A 12,081-nucleotide genomic window follows, 5' to 3' on the forward strand; every position below is an offset into this window, starting at 1 on the left:
TTTTCAGTAATAAAAGTAGGTGAAACAGCAGAGAAGGGGACAGGGCACAACCTTTAAAAGAATTGTGCAGCCACAGGACATGACAAAGACTGGTTAGAACCAACTGGGGTCAAGATGGCAGAAGATTCGACATCCACTACACCTTAAGCCTCATTGTATGCTCATTGTAATGCATTAGCTAAATGACATACCCAACAGAATCATGACAGTTCTGTGACCAACCATAAAAGGTCAAAAAGTGGGCAGTGGCCCAATTCCTGGAAATCCCCACCCCCTCCCTGAAATAATTGGAACAATCCCCCCAATCATTAGCCTATGAAATTACCCAGCCAATAAAAACTAACCACGCTATATTTTGAGGCTCTCTCACTTTCTGAGATGGCTCACACTCTGTCTGTAGGGTGTGTTTCTCTCTAAATAAATCCACTTCTTACCTATCACTTTGTCTCTCACTGAATAGTTTTGAAAGGAGACATCAAGAACCACAAATTCACCGGGAACATAGGTATGAGGAATGGAGATGCATTTGGGGGAAAGAAAATAGATTTTTAATAATAAAAGTTATAAAGCACATGTTTTATTTTTGGTAAAATAAAAATAATTTTGTTTTAAAGTAAAATATGTTAGATATAGGAAGTTGCAGTTTTGTGGAAGTCACAGAAGTTCTATGGAGGAGGAATCTTGAGAAATAAATTTTATGTGTGGTCAGGCTGACTAAAGTTGGAATAAAATTATTTAAGTTAAAGGAAAAAAAAAGAAGAGTTAATATCAAAAATCCACTGGTACAAAACGAGAATTTGTTTTTTTCCCTGTTAAAAGGGCAAACATTTTCGTATATAATTGGTCTGCTCTTAATACGATATTGTAAACAAAGGTTTTTCTTTATCTTTAATGTAATCTGCCTAGAAAACAAAGATTCTGTGTTTGTCTTTATTGGATCTTTAACCATGTCCGTCTTTTGAAGTCTTTTGTTATTTGCAGTTATTGATTTACTCTGAAGCATTTGTAAGAGCATTCATACAAAAATGTTTTTTTTTTTTTTTTCAGTATACCCTTAGCAACTGACTTATAAGACCAATTTGCTTTCATGTGGGAGGGGCAACAATGGACCTTTCCAGTGCCTCCCCAAGTGGGAGGTAACCTGAGACCTGTTCCTGTTCTCCTTCCTCACATCGGTAAAATGGGCCCTTTACATTGATGGTACAATGTCAACATGTGAGATCTTACCTCTGCTGCAGGACACTTTGCAGGTCTTGTTGGAACATCTGCAAGGGAGATGGATGGTGAACTTATAGGAAATTAAAGACCCAGGTACTGCCATAAGGTTTGAGGAGTTGTTTGGTCGGGTATGACATGTGTTACCCCAGAAGCTGTGTTTGATAAGATAGAAGCCTATCCAATCCTTAAGAATACAGAGGAGCTGCAAGGCTTTGTAGGGATCTGGGGGTTTTAGAGGACTTTATTCCCCACCTAGCACAGTGACTCCATCCACCACATCACCTGATAAAGAAAGGGCACGTGCAGGACTGGGGATCAAAGTAGCAAACACCTTTGAAAGGACAAAAGTACTAGTGAAGCAAATTAAAGCTCTGGGTGTCTCCCAGGCAGGGCTACCATTTATGTTAGACGTACCTGTGACTCCAGAAGGTATGAGTCAGACACTGTGGCAGAGACAACAGAAGAGGAAAGATCCCCTAGAATTTTGGTCCCATCTCTGGAAAAGGACAGAAACCCAATATACACTCACAGAGTAACCGTTCTTAGCAGTGTACACAGCACCCCACCAAGTGAAGGCTCTCAGGGAGGAAATGAACTGCAGCAGCCAGTGGGCTACACTGAGAGCAGCTTGGCTGGTGATCACTCATGAGCCCTGTCATTAACCCTTTGCACTGACGTTGGGCTTTTCTAAAGAGATTAACCCTATGGCTAGGACAATGAGAAGCCAAAGGATAGATGACTCATGAGTGTGCCATTATATGGTCAGAATGTGTGGAGGGACTTTTGGGTTTGCCTGAAAGAGCCTCATTGTCTTCCACACTCCAGTTTATAAGGTGCTGACAGCCCCTGGCAATAAGAAAGCTGATGGGTATGAGCCCTAGCAACTAACCCTTCAGAACATACAGCAGATTGGGTGCATAGAAAGAATGGCCACCACAGTATACAGGTGGGATCACATATTGCCAAGGATGCTGGATTGTACTTGAAAGACAGTGACTTGGCTAAAGCAGTAAGAGCATGTCCCGTGTGTTCTAAATGATGCCCAAGGTAACTGCCAAAGGTGTCTGGTGCCATCCATTGGAGTTCCCAACCAGTGAAGGATTGACACATTGATTCTATTGGCCCCCTCCCTCTAAGTGAGGGTTCTAAATATGCCTTGGTTTGTGTGATCACTGTCTGGCCTAACCCAAGCTTTCCCCTGTTGCTGTGCAAATCAGGCTGTCATTATTCAGGGATTAGAGAACCTGAGTACCATGTAGGGATACCCTCATTGAATAGACAATGATTGGGGGTCACATTGCAAAGATCAGGATATGCAAAACTGAGCAAAAGACAGGCCATTGAACGGAGGTCCCTTCTCCCCTATAACCTGCAAGCAGCAGGTTTAATAAAAAGGAAAATTGGAATGTAAAACCAGCAGATTAAATTACCAAGAGGTAAAACCACTTTGGGCTAGTGGACTAGAGCAGGGGTCCCCAACCTCCGGGCCAAGGACCTATACCAGTCCGTGACCTGTTAAGAAACAGTCTGAACAGCAGGAGGTGAGTGGCGGGCAAGCGAGCAAAGCTTCATCTGTATTTACAGCTGCTCCCCATCACTTGCATTACCGCCTGAGCTCCACCTCCTGTCAGATCAGTAGCAGCATTAGATTCTCATAAGAGTTTGAACCCTACTGTGAACTGCGCATGTGAGGGATCTATGTTGCAGGCTCCTTATGAGAATCTAATGCCTGATGATCTGGGGTGGAGCTGAGGTGGTGATGCTAGTGCTGGGGAATGGCTGCAAATACAGATTATCATTAGCAGAGAGGTTTGACTGCACAGAGCCCATAATAAATCAATTTCTTGCAGACTCATATCAAAACGCTATCAGTGAGTGGCAAGTGACAATTAAGCTGCACCTTACAGAATAGACTGGACGTAAGCAACACACTTTGGGTGTCACTGTCTTCCATCACCCCCAGATGGGACCATCTAGTTGCAGGAAAACAAGCTCAGGGCTCCCACTGATTCTGCATTATGGTGAGTTGTATAATTATTTCATTATATATTACAAAGTAATAATAATAGAAATAAAGTGCACAATAAATGTAACGTGCTTGAATCATCCTGAAACCACCCCCACCCCACCTCTGGTTCAGTGGAAAAAGTGTCGTCCACGAAACAGGTCACTGGCGCCAAAAAGGTTGGGAACTGCTGGACTAGAGTACTGCTCTAGGCTTTAATACATTTGAATGATCAACCATTAGGGCTTGTTGCCCCATATGTCAGACTGGAAGCACCTGCCAAGACACCCAACACTGTAAAGGAATGAAAGTTGTGGGAAAGAGCCATTGCCCTGACTCTCACCATGGATCAATATGCTATGATGCTGAGGCCACCAAGCCCCATCATACCTGGGAAAGGATTTATCAACTGGAATATGCAATTTGATGGTCCCACCAGAATGAGTGAACTACTTCACACTCCTGGGTAAAAGGGACCTACTCAGTTTCACTGGAATCCCACTGTCCTGGTGCAAGTCATACCTGTTGAAACACACTATGCCTAAAATGAAATACAGACCACAGAAAGAGGGGAAGAGATGAGGGTCCTGGTCTGGCATTTCTGTCCTCAGTCCATTTCCTTATTCTTGACAGTGCTGCCTTCCTCACTCAACATATATGGTATGTACAACCAAGTCAAGTTCCTGAACATGTTCTATTTTCCACTGGCAAGATTACTTGGCTGCCATCTTTGTTTCCTCCATTGGCATGGAGGACATTATAGCCCTTAGTAAACTCACACAGCAAGCCTTGAATGACAGTCAAAAAAGCCTATTCTTACTGAGCACTGAAATGTCCCTAATGAGAAAAGGTGTCCTCAAAAATAGAGTAGCCTTGGAAATTATTACTGTCTCCAACGGATGCACCTGTGCCATTATCCAAACAACAATGTCTGTTCATACCTGATGAGTCTGCTAATGTGTCATTTTTATTAAATCATATGAGGGCACAAGTGAACTCCCTGAATGATCAACCCCCAGCCTAGGGGACTAAAGAGGTTCAGATCAAGAGGGCCTTGGTGGAAAAAGTTGTTGCTGATTTTGACAATTATTGTCTTAACCTGAGTTTCCTCTTGCATGTCCTATATTGTTGCTATGGTACATTCCTCCAATGCAGTCAGATAGCCACCAAATGAGCCATCTCCATGCTAATGAAATGCCTTGCTGATCACTCAGAGCATATTGCAGAAGGGGGGTGGGGATCATGTGAGATTGTAAGAGCTGGTCACAAGGGGTGAATTAGTGGGAAAGGCCATTAGGAAGATGTGACTGCTGGTTTGACCTGAGAGCTGGACCCGGCTATTTGGAGGCTGTTCATGCCCTCCCCTGTCCTTCGAATGTGCACTCTGCTTGCCTTCCCAGAGTTAGAAGCTACCTAAGACACAGCATTGAAATAGTAATTTGCTGTTGAAACCATCTGGACTGTGTACATGGCTGAACGCAGTTAAAGCCTCTATACTGTATTAACTTTTAAGATTTGGCAGGCCATTGCAGAAATCTATTCATCTTGAGACCACCCAATACTAACCTCTTAAGTATGTTTCCTTAGTTATTAAATCTACCACCTAGCAATCTGGTGTGTTCTACCTTTTTCTTAAGACTCTCCCTGCCCTACTCCTGTGGGAGGTAGTTTCAGTTTACACCTGGGAAACTCTAAAGGAGGTTGCAACCCAAAAGCTTAATCTTCTATAATCTACATCAAACATCTATTCCAATTACCTTACTTGCAAAAATAATTATTTTGTACATTTTTCAGTATATATTTATAAACTTATGGATTAATACATTTCTATGTATGGATACCATTCATTTTCAGTATAATCATAATTTTCAAATGATGATTTATGGGAACTTTACAATCAGGAATTACTTTGAGTCATCAAGTTGGTTTTAAAATTAAACGTATTCTACATACTCTAAATCTTTGAAGATTGTAATATCTTCCTTGCATTTTAAGTTATATACCTTTAATTTAAAAGCCATAGCAATCCAATTCTAAACCTAGCAAAGTATACTGTAATCTATATTTATTTACTTAGTATCTTGTTATTATAGTTTGCTACAGAATTCAATTGTTTTTTCCATTATTAAATTTTCACTCTCTATATCTAATGGCATAGCACATTCATTAAAATCAGATAAGTTAAAAGTTTTACTTGATTTTTCCACCATTTGTATGCACATTTTTGACACTGGGTAAAATTTTTATTATTTGCTAAAATTTCAAAAACATAAAATATTAAGTGTATGGAAAAGAAGAAGTAAACCTGTCACTGTTTGCAGATGACATGATACTATACACAGAGAAACCTAAAGATGCTACCAGAAAACTACTGGAGCTAATCAATGAATATGGTAAAGTAGCAGTATACAAAATTAATGCACAGAAATCTCTTGCACTCTTATACACTAATGATGAAAAATCTGAAAGAGAAATTAAGGAATTACTTCCATTTATTGCAACAAAAAGAATAAAATACCTAAGAATAAACCTACCTAAAGAGACAAAAGACTTGTATGCAGAAAACTATAAGATACTGATGAAAGAAATTAAAGAGGATACAAACAGATGGAGAGATATATCATGTTCTTGGATTGGAAGTATCAACATTGTGAAAATGACTATACTACCTAAAGTAATCTACAGATTCAATGAAATCCCTATCAAACTACCAATGGCATTTTTCACAAAACTAGAACAAAAATTTCACAATTTGTATGGAAACACAAAAGACCCCAAATAGCCAAAACAATCTTAAGAAAGAAAAAAGGAGCTGGACGAATCAGGCTCCTGGACTTCAGACTATACTACAAAGCTACAGTAATCAAGACAGTATGGTACTGGCACAAAAACAGAAATATGGATAAATGGAACAGGATAGAAAGCCCAGAGATAAACCCATGCACATATGGTCACCTTATTTATGATAAAGGAGGCAAGAATATACAATGGAGAAAAGACAGCCTCCTCAATATGTGGTGCTTGGAAAACTGTGCAGCTAAATGTAAAAGAATTAAATTAGAACACTCCCTAACACCATACACAAAAATAAACTCAAAATGGATTAAAGATCTAAATGTAAGCCCAGACAATATAAAAATTTAGAGGAAAACATAAGCAGAACACTTTATGACATAAATCACAGCAAGATCCTTTTTGACCCACTTCTTAGAGAAATAGAAATAAAAACAAAAATAAACAAATGGGACCTACTGAAACGTAAAAGCTTTTGCACAACAAAGGAAACCATAGACAAGATGAAAAGACAGCCCTCAGAATGGGAGAAAATATTTGAAAATTTGAAAATATTTGAAGCAACTGACAAAGGATTAATCTCCAAAATATACAAGCAGCTCATGCAGCTCAATATCAAAAAAATAAACAACCCAATGCAAAAATGGGCAGGAGACCTAAACAGACATTTCTCCAAAGAAGATATACAGATTGCCAACAAACACTTGAAAGGATGCTCAACATCACTAATCATTAGAGAAATGCAAATAAAAACTACAATGAGGTATCACCTGACACCAGTCAGGATGGCCATCATCAAAAAATCTACAAACAATAAAAGCTGGACAGGGTGTAGAGAAAAGGGAGCCTTCTTGCAGTGTTGGTGGGAATGTAAACTGATACAGCCACTATGGAGAACAGTATGGAGGTTCCTTAAAAAACTAAAAATAGAACTACCATATGACCCAGCAATCTCACTACTGGGCATATACCCTAAGAAAACCATAATTCAAAGAGTCATGTAGCACAATGTTCATTGCAGCACTATTTACAATAGCCAGGACATGGAAGCAAACTAAGTGTCCATTGACCGATGAATGGATAAAGAAGCTGTGGCACATATATACAATGGAATATTACTCAGCCATAAAAAGAAATGAAATTGAGTTATTTGCAGTGAGGTGGATGGACCTAGATACTGTCATACAGAGTGAAGTAACTCAGAAAGAGAAAAACAAATACCGTATGCTAACACATATATATGGAATCAAAAAAAAAAAAAAAAAAAGGTTCTGAAGAACCTAGGGGCAGGACAGGAATAAAGATGCAGACATAGAGAATGGACTTGAGGACACGGGGAGGGAGAAGGGTAACCTGGGACGAAGTGAGAGAGTGGCATGGACATATCTACACTACCAAATGTAAAATAGATAGCTAGTGGGAAGCAGTCGCATAGCACAGGGAGATCAGCTCCGTGCTTTGTGACCACCTAGAGGGGTGGGATAGGGAGGGTGGGACTGAGAAGCAAGAAGGAGGAGATATGGGGATATATATATATATAGCTGATTCACTTTGTTATACAGCAGGAACTAACACAACATTTAAAGCAATTATACTCCAGTAAAGGTGTTAAAAAATATATTAAGTGTAATATAATATTTGACTTTGAATTTAAAAATATATAATTTACGGTATTTTTACTAAGAAAAATCATTCTGCTTTTAATTACCCAATACGAAATATTCCATCAACCCTCCCTCTCTCCCAAAGCACAACACCTCTTATCATTAGGTAACTTCACAAGTTAAAGCTGTTATGGTCTTTCTCATTTCCCTACTTTCCTTGGTGCGGCTTCTTAGCTAGAATCTTCTTTATCTTGCCTCTCCTGAGGCAATGTTATAACAGATTCTGGCAGAAATTCAGTAATTGCTGTGAGGTGCTCTATTCCCTCCTGCTGATTGTCACTGAAAACACTTGAACATCACTTCCTTGAATATGTTAGTGCTACAAACTAGCTCTTTATTTTTGACAACACTCAGTTTCAAATCAGTGACTGTTTCAATTATTCTTATTCCTTCAATTTTATATTCTTTTCTGCTTGAGAGGATTGCTGTTGGTGTTTCAACTGGTGCTTAGCATTTCTGTAACATAGGTGAGCTTATTTTGAAGAGCATTTTAGAGAAAACTCTCTCCTTGACTATGTTATGGCTTCATTGCTGTGCTAAATTTGTATACTTGATTAAAAAAAACAAAAATGCGTGTTCTCTCTATAAGAGGATGAATGACAAATACTGGATGTAGTCATTTAAAAGTGTGCAATATACAGAGTCACATATTCAAATGTCTGAGCAGTAGAAATATGTTTAACTTTGTTTAACAAAGCATTTCACAGATCTATTTATTTATTGCCAGTTATTAGCACCCAACACAATTGACTGGCTGTTCAAAACACTAGGGAAACAGGGGTTTAAAACTCTCTTTTGGGTAGGACATCTCACTCAAGTTGAGGCAGAATTCATAATGTTCTAAGTACTTCTAAGAAATATGGTTTTATCTATTGTTAGGGTAAGTTATATTACACAGAAGACATAGCTGTGAAGTGCTAATAACAGAAAGCTGAGTAAGAATATGAAGAAACAGGAAACAAACCAAAGATCTCCTTTTATGGAAGAAGGGCTTACAGCAGGAAATATATATATATATATAAGAAATATTAGTCCACATGGGAAAAGTAAAGTGGCTAAGCAGAAGGATTTCCTATGAAAGATTAAAGTTCTAATGTGAAACAGAATGTAGCTACAAGTGAAAATCTGTGCCTAATTCTCTCTGGATTAAGAAAGTATGTATAGTATAAAATGTGAAAGAAAAAAATTTCACTGTGTGTAAGCCATGTCTTTCGATGCAACTGAAATGAGAAAGAAATTGCCCATATGAGGGAAAGACATATATTAGAAAATGCCAAATGTTAGAACTATGACTACATAAAAGCTAGGCACTGCCTAGATTTAAGTATGTTATATGACTCAACATAAATAAAAACTTTTGAGGAATTCTAGAGAGGAAGCAAACATAGGTTACCATTTATTATAGAAGCTGGATGCCTAAAACTGTGCTTATTAAGAGATAAAGTGTCTGTTGTATTATATTTTCTTGGACTTAAAAAAACAACACTGCCACAATATTTGAGTAACCTTACCTAATTCTCTATCCTGTGAAATAAATTCAATGACATTTTAAAAAAAATATTTTCCTTTCTATCCAGTTTGTCAGACTTACTTTGGGTGGTGGGGTATATATATATATATAACAATTATAAAGTAGCTATTAACCCTACAAATTATTCCATTGTTAATGTAGACATTTATTTTCTATTCTATGCACATGTAGATTGGTATAAAAGAAGTAGAAATCAATCTCTCAAAAGGAAATTCTGAAAAATATCAATTCCTAATACTCTTGAAAGTAGAGAGTTTATTGTGTAGGAAAGCACAGAAACTGACTCTGAGTTGAAAAGTGATGTAGAGGAGTCAAAATTAGAAATTAAAGAAGATAATTTGGCTTATTATTTATATGCATGCATCAAAAATTAATTGGGCAAATATTACTATCAAACTCTATGTCTAGAAATCTATAGCTTGGTAAGTGTAAAGAGCTCAGTAGTTAAGCAAAATACGAATATTCTACATGTTACAAAACATTTTGCTGCAGTTTTCCAGTTTTTTTTTTCTTTCTTAGTGAAATACAAAATGATGCATTTTAAAATTAATGATGTCTTAGATTCAATAAAATAGAATAAATGCTCAATAGATATTCATTGGATTAAATCCAAATCAGGCATATCCTTGATTGTTCCCTCAGTTGTATATCACATTCTTTAGATTATGCACATTGAATCAAAGGTTTATGAGTAAAAGACATTTGTGAAATAAAATTCTTTATTTCACTTCATTTAAAATTAGCATGGTTCTAAGATGTGAAGTTTTATTTAAGTTTAATGTAGTTCTAAGGTGTGAATTTTCATAGGGAGATATTAATAATTTTATAGTAACCCAGAAAGTATAAGAAATAAAAAAATAGGAAATAAGCTTCAGAAGTTACTATTGATTGAAAATATTTTTTATAAAAACAAACATAAATGCTTTACTTCTCTAAATTAAAAATGCAAGCAAGAAAACCACAAAAGTAGAATATTCCTTTTCTTTCAAAGAAATTTCAAGTCTGAAAAAGCCCAAAATATGTATTTATTAGTAATAATATAACAATAAAATAAATATTTAGCTTAATAAACTTTAAAATAATTGGTAAATATAGCTACTTTTGTGCTCCTAGGTTATTAGGAATATAGCTTCTTTTTTCATCTACATATTTATTTCTTTTTATAACTTCTTTTGGGTTTTTAACTTCCATGTTTCAACTTCTTGCTTAGCTAAATAATCCATGATGATTTTGGGAATAATATTTAAAATGGAGACTAAAGACTGAGAGAAAGTAATCAGCAAACATCCACTATCAATTACATTAATAAATATCAGTTGCAGTAAGGAGTACAACTAACCTTCTGGAGATGATTTTAGGGGCAAAACAATATACTTAATTGCTTCCAGCCCAGCACTGGTGAAGATGTTTACGACTTTCTTAATTTTTAATGTGATTTTAAATTTTAAAGGAACAATGCCAAAGTTTAATTATACTTCTTCGCCCTATGGGCAGTTTTCTTCCATGAATATAGCAATGTCTACAAGAAGTGTTGTTCCTGTTTTATACACAGGAAGGAAATTAAGTCCAGAGAAGGGCTAGGTGACTAGCTAGAGGTCATAGAACTCATCAGTGGAATGGCTGTACAAGTAATAGAACCACAGATGTCTTTTCTAATCCTATCTGCCAACTCAAGAAAATTTCCATTCTTAAACTGCCTAGTTTTCCTATAACAATGTGAACAAGCACTGAAGACTTTCATGGGTTAGACAGAAAACTTATCAACTTGGAGAATTTTTTTTTACTAATTTCATTTTTTATCAAGCTAGGTTCTTATGAAAAATATATTCTAAAATTAAGTTCTGATATATTTGGAATTCTATCAATTCAGAGTAGATAGTACCTAGACAGTCAGTATTGATTCTTTTTAGGCTGAATTGTACTGACTTTGCCTTATCATATGTCCTTGAATCAGTATTGCAGAAATCCAATTGCCCTAACCTTAACCTCTTTCATGAAGGCTGATTTTAGTTATTGCGTGTATGAGGCCGGTAAAATAGCAATGTCCCCTTGAGAATCATGATAATGGAAATTAAACAAACACAAGTACTGAAGCAGGCATAACAATTCAATGTTACAAGCAGGAAAATATATACAGTTCTAAATTTTATCACAATTAACTCCTCCTGTCAGTTTTTTGTATACTTCAACTTTCAATGTGAAAATTGTAATTATCTATTTGCCTTCAAAAATTGTTAACGATGTATTATCTACTTGTCATGAAAACTATAAAATATTGATTGGAGTCTCTTGACAGAAAAAGCATGTAAGCTAATATGTCAGCAAAGCATCACAAAAGCAACTGATTTTTTTTCTATTGATTTCTCAACCCTGGAAAAAGACAGAGTTCCCAAACATGCTCTGAGAAATACTCCTTAGAGAGAAGACTATATGTGTGTGCATATTATTTCAAAAATAATGTTAGAGTGCTTTTGAGCTCTATTGCGACATGAAGTTCATTTCAAACTTTGCATAGAGGAAGTTGTTAGCCTTTGTCAAAAATAAACTTACATAGATTTGTGCATACACCTTGATAACTTACAATATGATAAATACTTATTTTGCATAACAAAATGGAGAATCTCTTATGCTTTCTCTGTCCCAGTATGTAGTTTATCTGTAGTTTATTTTAATTTTTGGTTCAAAATTTAAAATTGTTCTTCAATTTGTCTTCTACTATCTTTGACTTCTGTTCCAGATATAATAGAATTGCTTGTAAGAATTTAAGGCCAGGAAAAAAATGGAAAAAAAAAATTTGTATGACATTGAGCTAACATTGAGCAGTGAGGTCCCAGAGAAAGAAGGAACCTAACAATGGTGAGCCCACCTTC

Source organism: Balaenoptera acutorostrata, chromosome 18 (assembly GCF_949987535.1).
Source record: "Balaenoptera acutorostrata chromosome 18, mBalAcu1.1, whole genome shotgun sequence".
In the NCBI taxonomy this organism is placed as follows: domain Eukaryota; kingdom Metazoa; phylum Chordata; class Mammalia; order Artiodactyla; family Balaenopteridae; genus Balaenoptera; species Balaenoptera acutorostrata.